Source organism: Terrapene carolina, unplaced genomic scaffold, assembly GCF_002925995.2.
Source record: "Terrapene carolina triunguis isolate 2854851 unplaced genomic scaffold, T_m_triunguis-2.0 Scaffold33956, whole genome shotgun sequence".
Classification (NCBI taxonomy): domain Eukaryota; kingdom Metazoa; phylum Chordata; order Testudines; family Emydidae; genus Terrapene; species Terrapene triunguis.
Window position 1 is genome coordinate 675,530 of NW_020698307.1, and position 9,718 is coordinate 685,247.

Genomic DNA, 9,718 nt, shown 5'->3' on the forward strand with positions numbered 1-9,718 from the left:
CCCCCCCGCCCCTCTGCCTACCCGCAGGATTGCCCCCTGTGGTGCTGCGAGCCCCGCTCTGCTCTCTGAAGCAGCTGGCAGTACGCCCCTTCAGACTGGGGGGAAGGGGGAAGGAGGCAGAGGGCTCCTGCATTGCCTCCTTCCGGACAACGCCCCCTGCAGCTCCCATTGGCCGGGAACAGGGAACCGCGGCCAATGGGAGCTTCATGGGAGGTACCTGGAGGAGCGGCAAGAGCAGCACATGCACGGAACCCTGAGCCCCCCTCCCCCCCAGGGGCTTCAGGGACACGGTTCCAGCTGCTTCCTGGAATGAAGTGGCACGGGGCCAAGGCAGGCAGGGAGCCTGGCTCGGCTCCCCCTCTTGTCGTCTCATCTGTGTTTTTAGACTTTGCAGCCCTGGGCTTTGTTTGCTTTTTCATTGGCTTGGCTGTTCTGCAGGTGCAAGACTGTGTAGTTGGATTTTTTTTTTACAGCCGCTTGGGCAGCTTTTAAGCCCCCATCTTTCTCGGCTCATAGCCAGGGCCAGCTGTGAGCTATGGCCTATTGTCATATTGTCCTATTTTCATATGTCCTGTTTTCAACCTAAGGCTAAGCAAGCTAAAGTGTTAAGTTAACCCGTTTCCTGCTCTTCTTCTGCCTCCCTTCTCGGCCTCTCATACCTACAAAGGAAACTTCCACTCTCCATTCATGCATTTTAACCCTCCCCAAAATGCTTTGCAATGCTAGCAACAGCGTTAGCAATATACCATGCTAATTTGCCTTCCCAGGGGACTCCCTGAGGGAGGGGACCTTGGGGTGTGACAGTGGGGAGGAAGAGAGACATGAACTGAAGACCTTGATTGTTTCCATCCCCCACCTTATATAGGATTTTGATAAGGCAGGAATCCTTTGTTTGATTTCCCACCCCACAGTGGAAAAGTTCAGCAGTCCAAAATGGAGGTTAGTATCAGGTGACCAGGTCACCTGACTCTGTAGCATCACAGCGTCCATCAATGGCAGTATGGAGCATCCACAGGAAGGCCAAGACTTTTCACAGTCCATTGTCCTCACTGATGGGCCATTGGCCCTGTCTGGCTTCTCCATTGTTGTACCTGAAGTGTTAGCAGTGGCCGTCACCCAAAGTAGCATAGTTGGAATACAGATACATAGTCAATATACCTAACTTCAGATACAAAAATGATACATGGATACAAATGGGATAATCATATTCAGTAAATCATAACCTTTCCAATGATACCTCACAGGGACTGTCTTGCATAAAGTACATCTCAGTTATGTCATATCCATACCATAAGCATATTTTCATAAAGAATATGGAGTGTAATGTCACACCAGCAATCATCATTCTTCTCAGTAGGGGTGGGGGAGGGAATTCTCTTTTGTTCTTGTGGTGTAGTGTGGACTGTGTTGGAATTTCAAGCTATCACTTTAAGAGAGGGGTGTTTGCCAGGTCCTGTTCGCAGACCAGAGGGCTCTGTAGAAAATCCTGCGAGTCTACAGAAACAGTTAGTTTGTGGCAAGCTGGGGTGTAAATCTGCCTCTCACTAGCCTGCCACATACTAACTGTCCATGTGGACCCTGCTAGGTACACTAGTAATTCTGCAGTGTGCTTTGTTCTACCCTGTTCTGAAACAGGAACAGATCAAAATGCACCAGGGAACTTGTAGTGCACAGTCGCATGGTGCACACAGCCAGTTAGTGCACAGCAGGCTAGTGCAAGGTGCATTTACATCCCAGCCTGCCGCGCACTAACTGTTCCTATAGACAAGCCAACGTAAAGCAAGGTGCCCACTGCCTTAGGGAGCAGCCTCTCCTCTCTGGTTTGGGTTCTTGTGTGTTATAGTTCTGGATTCTAAGAAGTAAAGTCCTGTTTGTGACATGCCCTAGGGTACAGTCTGGACTGTTGAACTGCTGTGTCCCTTTAACTCTCCAGCCCAGGGTGCCTGTTACATGGCTTTGCTAGTGAAAAGCAGCCTCTCTGGGCTCTGCTCACACACAGCCATTAGCATGTAAAGTCACTCCCAGCAAAGTGACATGAATGCTTCCCCAGTCACTTATGAACTACATATAGGGTGACACTCGCAAATTCCCCAGCTTCGCACCCAGAAATGTGCATCCTGTAGTGTCCAGCACACTACTGAACAATGCAAGCTCATTAATAGTCAGTCATTTCATCAAAGGAAATGATTCTGCTGGTGCCTTTGTTAACCTGAGTAGAGATTTCCCAAACACTTTACCAAAACACGCTGGTTTAGGTAAAACAATAAAACAAGTTTATTAACTAGAGAAAGATAGATTTTAAGTGATAATAAGGGATAAGGCATAAAGGTCAGAATTAGTTACAAAAGAAATAAAAAATAAAACCAAAAACTAATTCCTAAATTTTACCAAGCTAAGTAAGATTTGAAAGCAAAAAGGTTTCTCACACCCAAAAACTTACTGCAGTCCAAACTAACTGGAAAGCCTTCCAGCTAGGACCAACTGTCCCCTGCCCTCCACACACACAGTTCAATGATGCTCCTACTGACTTTCAAGCAATCTTATTGCTGTGAGTAGAGATGGGGGAGGAGAGGTAATGTGAAGATCACTGTCTATTATTTTATACCCTCCTCCTCTCTTCAAGGATTACTCCCCACTGGGGTATAGACAAAACAGTCCCCTGTGTATGTGAGAGTCAAAGAGTCTATCAGGAGAACTGTACATTTCTTGTACTCACCATCTGTGTATGTGACGTTTGAGATGTCACTGGGGATGATATGCAAATCTTTTGTTTACAGTCCCCCTGATGGCGAATGGTTGCCTCAGCAGTTAATAGCTTTCCATCACCTGTCGTCAGTTCTTTGTTGTCTCTGAGGAGCTAGTCTGTGGATATTCCCCAGAATTACAACATATTTCACTAACAAACATAGTAAAATCTCATAGCTCCACATACAATGTTAACGTACACATTTTAACAGAACAATGATATTCAGTAAATTATGAATTTCAAATGATACTTCACAAGGCATACTTTGTTCAAAATATATCATAACCATATAACAGTGGTGAACATGGGGGTTCAGGGTTTTATATGGGGTGCAGTGTGTCACAGTGTTATGTAAAGCAAGGTGGGATGAACTGTGCCCGCTGCCTTAGAGACTCCATTGTGGGGTTCTTGTGGGTTAAGGTTCTGGATTCTAAGGAATAAAGTCATGTTACACTGCACCCTTCCAGCAAGAGTATTGATGTCTGTGTCTAACTTCTCTGTGTGTGCTGTGACCATTGCAGTTCTCAGTGGTGGGGGGGGAGGGAATTCTCCTTTCTTCTCAGTGAGAACTGTGGGTGGGGAGGGATAGCTCCGTGGTTTGAGCATCGGCCTGTTAAACCCAGCGTTATAAGTTCAATCCTTGAGAGGGCCATTTAGGAATCTGGGGCAAAAATCTGTCTGGGGATTGGTCCCCCTTTGAGCAGGGGGTTGGACTAGCTGAGGTCCCTTCCAACCCTGACATTCTGTGGTGCTGAGTATTTATGAAAATCTGGCTAATGAAGTCATTTTTCCTGACTAGCACAAGAGAGCCCTGGATATGGTCTGAGCATCGCTATTTAGATGACATCTGAAACTCCCACATCAATGTGAGAGCTGCACTATGGGCCCCGTCCTGCAGTTCAGACTCTGGCAAAATCCCAGAGTTTTGCCCAAGTCATAACTGAGGATCAGGTTGTAACTTGTACTTAATTGCTCAGAAGGCCATAATCAGAGAGCTCCACAGTCAGCATCGGCCATGCATGTACATTGTGGTTTTTTATTCCACGGTCACACAATGGGACGGGTCCTACCTTCCCTGCATAACCAGGCTGATGAAAGTTTTTGGCAGTGCTAACACTAAAGGATCAGGCCCAAAACATGCAGAAACAAACTTTTAGCTAAAAAGCATCTTGATTTCTAGAAAAAAGGTTCATATTTTTCTGTATTATTATCTACCAAATAACATTGTTAATACAGAATGAGTAGTTCATCACTCTAATAATAACGATGTTGCATATGTTAATCACTATTCATCTGAGATCTCATAGTACTGCACTGCTGATAAGCGTATGGTATGCCCGGTATCACATGATTGTTGTGTTCACAGCATACCCACAGAGAGTGAGAAACAAAACAAATACTCTTCCTGGAAGGGTGCAATGTAACGCTGCTTTATTCCTCAAAATCTAACTCTAACACACAACAGCCAAATACAGAGAGAGACAAAGCAGGCTGTCTCCTGAGGCAGGGAGGCAGAACACAGCCCACTTGGCTCTGTGCAGAGTGACTGCAGAGGCCCCACATTGCATGCTCCTTACAGAGCCCCCTAGCCTGCAAGCAGCACCAGAAAACCCCTCAGCATTCAGAGTGACAATTTGTGATTTCTACACAGTTTTCAATACACCGCACTAATCACATAGCAAGGACCCGGTCATCAGCATCACCCCAGGGCCCAGGGAAGAGGAATCTGGAGGAATTTTTAATCTGACTCTCCAGGCTCAAGTTTTGTTTGTATTAAAATCCTGCAATAACATGTTTTGGGCCAGACTCTCTCATGTGGCTGAGCCCCTCTGAGCACAGGGGAGTCGGGGGTGTCAGGGAGCTGGTCACAACTCTCTGATTTAGAGGGCCAGTCTGCACTGGCTGCAGCTTGGGGATCAGTTAGAGCAGCCTAGGGAATACCTGAATTTATGCCAGTGGGGGATTGATGTAACACAGCAGAGCTCCACCCTGTCCCTACCCCCTCCCTACCTCCAACACACCCCCTCCCATTAACAGACATTGATCAGTAAGAAGAATAAAGCCTGGACTTTCATTGACTTAATAATAAAGCACAAAGGAGCCACATCTGACGGTGTATTTCCCTGTGAGAGTCTTTTAACTAATCACAGTGTCACCACTGTCACAGTGTCCTGCCTTCATTCTGCGCGTGTTTGCTCCCAAGTCAATGGCACTTTCTCTTGCAGAGCTATTTTTCCCAAGGGTCAATCCCTCGAAAGTGGCTCTATGGGTGATCCTGGCTTTCCTGGCTGTTCTCATGGCCCTGGCCGGTTACTGCTTCTGGAGGCGACACCGAGCAACAGGTGAAGTAACGAGAGGGGGGAATTTGGGGTGGGGGGAGAGATAAAAATGAAAAACAAAAGTAAAGATACTGGGATTAAGGGGCTTTGATTCCATGTTCAGAAGAGTTTCAGGCAGTGGGATTCAGGAGGAGGATGAACGATGACTTCACATTTGAGCCGAGAAGTGTCAAATGGCTTCACCCCTTCAATGCTCACTAAAGGATCCCAATCGAATGGGATTCTGAACTATTCCGCGGGGATCAGCCCTGCTTACATTGAAACACCCGGGTGGAGCTCAGTGAGCTGGGCTTGGAGCGCTGACATTTGTAACTTGGCAAGAAAAAACTAACAGAAAGTAGGAGGAGAGAGGGGATTTCTTTGGTTCCAGTTCTGCCCCCCACAGTCTGTGCATGCCTCTCCCCCTCCGCATCTAGATGAGTAGGAGCTGCGAATGGGAACGTAGTGATAATGGAGAGGTTAGCAATTACCTTATCTACAGTGTGGTCACGCGCCAGCGCTCAGAGAGAGCTCTCCCTGCGCTCTAGGAAAACCACTCCACGAGGGGCGTAGCTCCCAGTGCTGGAAGCCTGTCTACACTGGCAAGTTACTGCGCTGAAACTTGCTGCACTCAGCCTGAGGGTGGATCTACACTGCACACTTCTGTAGGTAGAACTACATTCCTCGCTCGGGAGTGTGGGAAATCCTCAGCCGTGAGCAACTCAGTGATACTGACCTAGCTTCTACAATTACAATGATTTCCCAGTGGGGACAGAAGCAGGTAATGGAGAGAAGCAGAAAGGAGCTGTGCTTTGTATTTGTGAAAGTTGGAACTGGGTGTTGTATCTTTAGAACTGTCACCTGTAAACCTTCTGCCTGTTGGAACTGGCAGCAAGAAGGGCCGGGTGCAATATCTAAGGGTTTCCCTTCATCAATGCGACACAAAACCAGCTTGAGCCCCCACCCAGTAACCTGGGACAATTATATACCACCCTATGGGTGTCTCTAGGAGGCAATACTTTCCCTCTTGCAAGCATAAAGTCTCAGTGTAGAAAGAAACTTTTAATAAAAGGAGGGAAATAACCCGACATTAATTTGGGAAAACACCACAAACAGGGTTCATAAACATAAACAATGAGCCAAAGACTCAGGCAGTGTCCTTTTCCCCTCAGGTTCTTAAGTCCAGAGACCAAATGTCCCTTTAACATGCCCATCCCTTCTCTGCACCCCACTCACAGTTGTTGTTCTGGGTCAGTGCAGACCCAGAGTCCAGAGGTGCATCTGCAGAGTTCACCTCCCACCCTGGGTGGAGAGGGGGTAAGCAGGCACATTAGTAGCTCTGCTGCCCAGGCAATTGCTTGCCACTCCTCTTCGACAGACAATTGGCCTCTGCTTCTCTTCCCCAGCCACCCTGCTGGCCAATTGCTACCCCAATCTACCAGGATGTTTTCAGGTCCCCCCCCCCACTTAACACAGCTCTCATGATTTCAGTGTTAGAGTGTGGGAGCCTCACTGGCTGGTGCACACTAGGAAGTCTCTTACATCAGAGACACTGTCCCAAAGCAGGTCTAACAGTTAGACCTAGATATCAGTGATTTCAGCTCTGGGGTGTATAACAAAACTCTCAATTGAGTCCAAATTAACTTTGCTATTACACAGCAGAGATAAAGGATCAAATAGCTGGCTGGCTGGCTGGCCAACCTCACTAGGCTTTGGAGCCCATGTCCCCTGCCTAGCGAGTGCCATTTAGTTGAAGGTGAGCCCTTCAATCAGTTATGCCAAGTACAGTTCTGCTGCCCTTGATTCACACACCAAGGATAACAACCCTTTATTACTCCTGCCCCAATAACAAGGAGATGGGGGATCCCACATAGAATCATAGAATCATAGGGTTGGAAGGGACCTCAGGAGGTCATCTAGTCCAACCCCCTGCTCAAAGCAGGACCAATCCCCAACTAAATCAGTCAGCCAAAAGTGATCATTTGGGCAAGCAATCCCATCATACTGAGCACCTAGGCAGGGTGGGTGTGGAGGGCAGTGAGGCCCCATGGCCAGAGTCAATATGGCTGCCCCTATCCTCAGGGCAGCGAGGTCTAGCAGCGAAAGTCAATCAATTGGGGGCTTTAACAACCAGTGGCTCTAGTCTCCAGTAGCAGTGCCCAATAGTCATCACCTCAGGCAGAAGCACCCAATCCCTGGGGTGGCCCCTGCACCCAGTGGTAGGTGCAGGAAGAGATAGGGCGACCCAGACCCACCCCGCTCCACTGGGTCCCAACCCAGGGCCCTATGAAACCAGTAGCTCTGTTTTCAGATTCAGATTCCAACCTCAACAAATGCTCTTCCTGGGCTGCTTCCTACCCATGAGTCCAGTGATGGCATTTTCTCCACCAGCAACAGCCATCTGTCTTCCTCTGTCTCTGTGGTCAACCGGGGTCCTGCCGTGGACTCGGTGTGTTCAGCTGCCACAATCTGCAGCTCTAGCAGCTTCCTGGCAGGAGCTCAGAGCGTGTGTACGCTCTCTTCCACTGTCAGCCCAGACTGGGCTGAACTTCTCCCTTGTATATCCAGCGTCCAGTTGGAGCGTGTCCAGGAGGGGCAAGGAAGCATGGCCTCTCGCACCCAGAGGCTGTGTTCAACCCTTGTTGGACCAGTGCAGGGTTGATACGCCCCATCACATACGGATTCACTCATTTTCAGTCATATGGAAAATTTGTCTATGTGTCCAGAGAGAGCTATGTTGGGCTCATCTGCACCCTCAGCAAGTTTGCAGATGACACTAAACGGGGAGGAGTGGTAGATATGCTGGAGGGTAGGGATAGGATACAGAGGGACCTAGACAAATTAGAGGATTGGGCCAAAAGAAATCTGATGAGGTTCAACAAAGACAAGTGCAGAGTCCTGCACTTAGGACAGAAGAATCCCATTCACTGCTACAGACTAGGGACCGAATGGCTAGGAAGCAGTTCTGCAGAAGAGGACCTAGGGGTTACAGTGGACGAGAAGCTGGTTATGAGTCAACAGTGTGCCCTTGTTGCCAAGAAAGCCAACAGCATTTTGAGCTGTATAAGTAGGGGCATTGCCAGCAGATCGAGGGATGTGATCGTTCCCCTCTATTCGACATTGGTGAGGCCTCATCTGGAGTACTGTGTCCAGTTTTGGGCCCCACACTACAAGAAGGATATGGAAAAATTGGAAAGCATCCAGCGGAGGGCAACAAAAATGATTAGGGGACTGGAACACATGACTTATGAGGAGAGGCTGAGGGAACTGGGATTGTTTAGTCTGCAGAAGAGAAGAATGAGGGGGGATTTGATAGCTGCTTTCAACTACCTGAAAGGGGGTTCCAAAGAGGATGGATCTAGACTGTTCTCAGTGGTAGCAGATGACAGAACAAGGAGTAATGGTCTCAAGTTGCAGTGGGGGAGGTTTAGGTTGGATATTAGGAAAAACTTTTTCACTAGAAGGGTGGTGAAGAACTGGAATGGGTTACCTAGGGAGGTGGTGGAATCTCCTTCCTTAGAGGTTTTTAAGGTCAGACTTGACAAAGCCCTGGCTGGGATGATTTAGTTGGGGATTGGTCCTGCTTTGAGCAGGGGGTTGGACTAGATGACCTCCTGAGGCCCCTTCCAACCCTGATATTCTATGATTCTATGATTTATTTCCAAGCACTAAAAAAATCAGAAAAATTAACTGTCACTGTCTTGTTCCCTGGGCCTTTCAGAGAATTCTCTGCACTAGCGAGCTGTGTGGCTAGGATGCTGTAATAACACAAACACACTCAGGACTTGCACAGTTGTTCTGAGATGCTGCTCACCCTGGGTCACAAGATGGTCTCGCTCTGTCTGTGCTCAGCAGTGACTGTCAGACATGATGCTACCTCCATTTCCTGCAGTGTTGGTACCTCAGCGTTGATGCACCAAGTGGATGAGCTCCAAGTAGGAAAGAGCTGATGTCTATAGGGACCCATCCACACACCCCTCCCTAGCTCATGCTGACCCAAGCATCCAGCTAAATCATAGAATATCAGGGTTGGAAGGGACCTCAGGAGATCATCTAGTCCAACCCCCTGCTTAAAGCAGGGCCAATCTCCAGACAGATTTTTACCCCAGTTCCCTAAATGGCCCCCTCAAAGATTGAACTCACAACCCTGGGTTTAGCAGGCCAATGCTCAAACCACTGAGCTATCCCTTCCCCTCAGAAAGACCCCTCCACCCCATTCTTAGCTGGGACACCCCATCTACCCAGGCAATAGAAGAAGCTGTTCCCAGATATCACTAGGATCAGGGAATAGGCATGACCCTAGTGATACATGGCCAGGAGTTGACCTATGATGGAGCCAATCAGACCCTGTCCCTTATCCAGCTCAGGTCAATGCCCCATTCCCATCCTTCATTTCCATCCTCCATCCCCACAGTTAGCAGCTGGGGAGAGCTGGGGCTTTTCAGGGGATGGACACAGAGGGGAGCAGACAGGGAACTGGATAAAAAAAGAGACCTCTCCTCTCCCCTGCAACAGCCAGATCAGACAGGAGTGTGACGGGGCCCAGGAAGCGGGGATGGCTCCTGGGGGACACACTTAGAGACGCTCCTAGAGGTGTTGGTCTGTGCGGGAGGGAAGTGAGGGATGGTCAGTGCAGGGATGTTGAGACAGATCT

At 48.5% G+C, this 9,718-nt stretch overlaps 1 pseudogene; it reads left to right on the top strand.

Annotated features, from left to right (window-relative positions):
* The window catches only part of LOC112125718, a 183,098-nt pseudogene that overhangs the window by 20,721 nt on the left and 152,659 nt on the right, over positions 1-9,718 (top strand).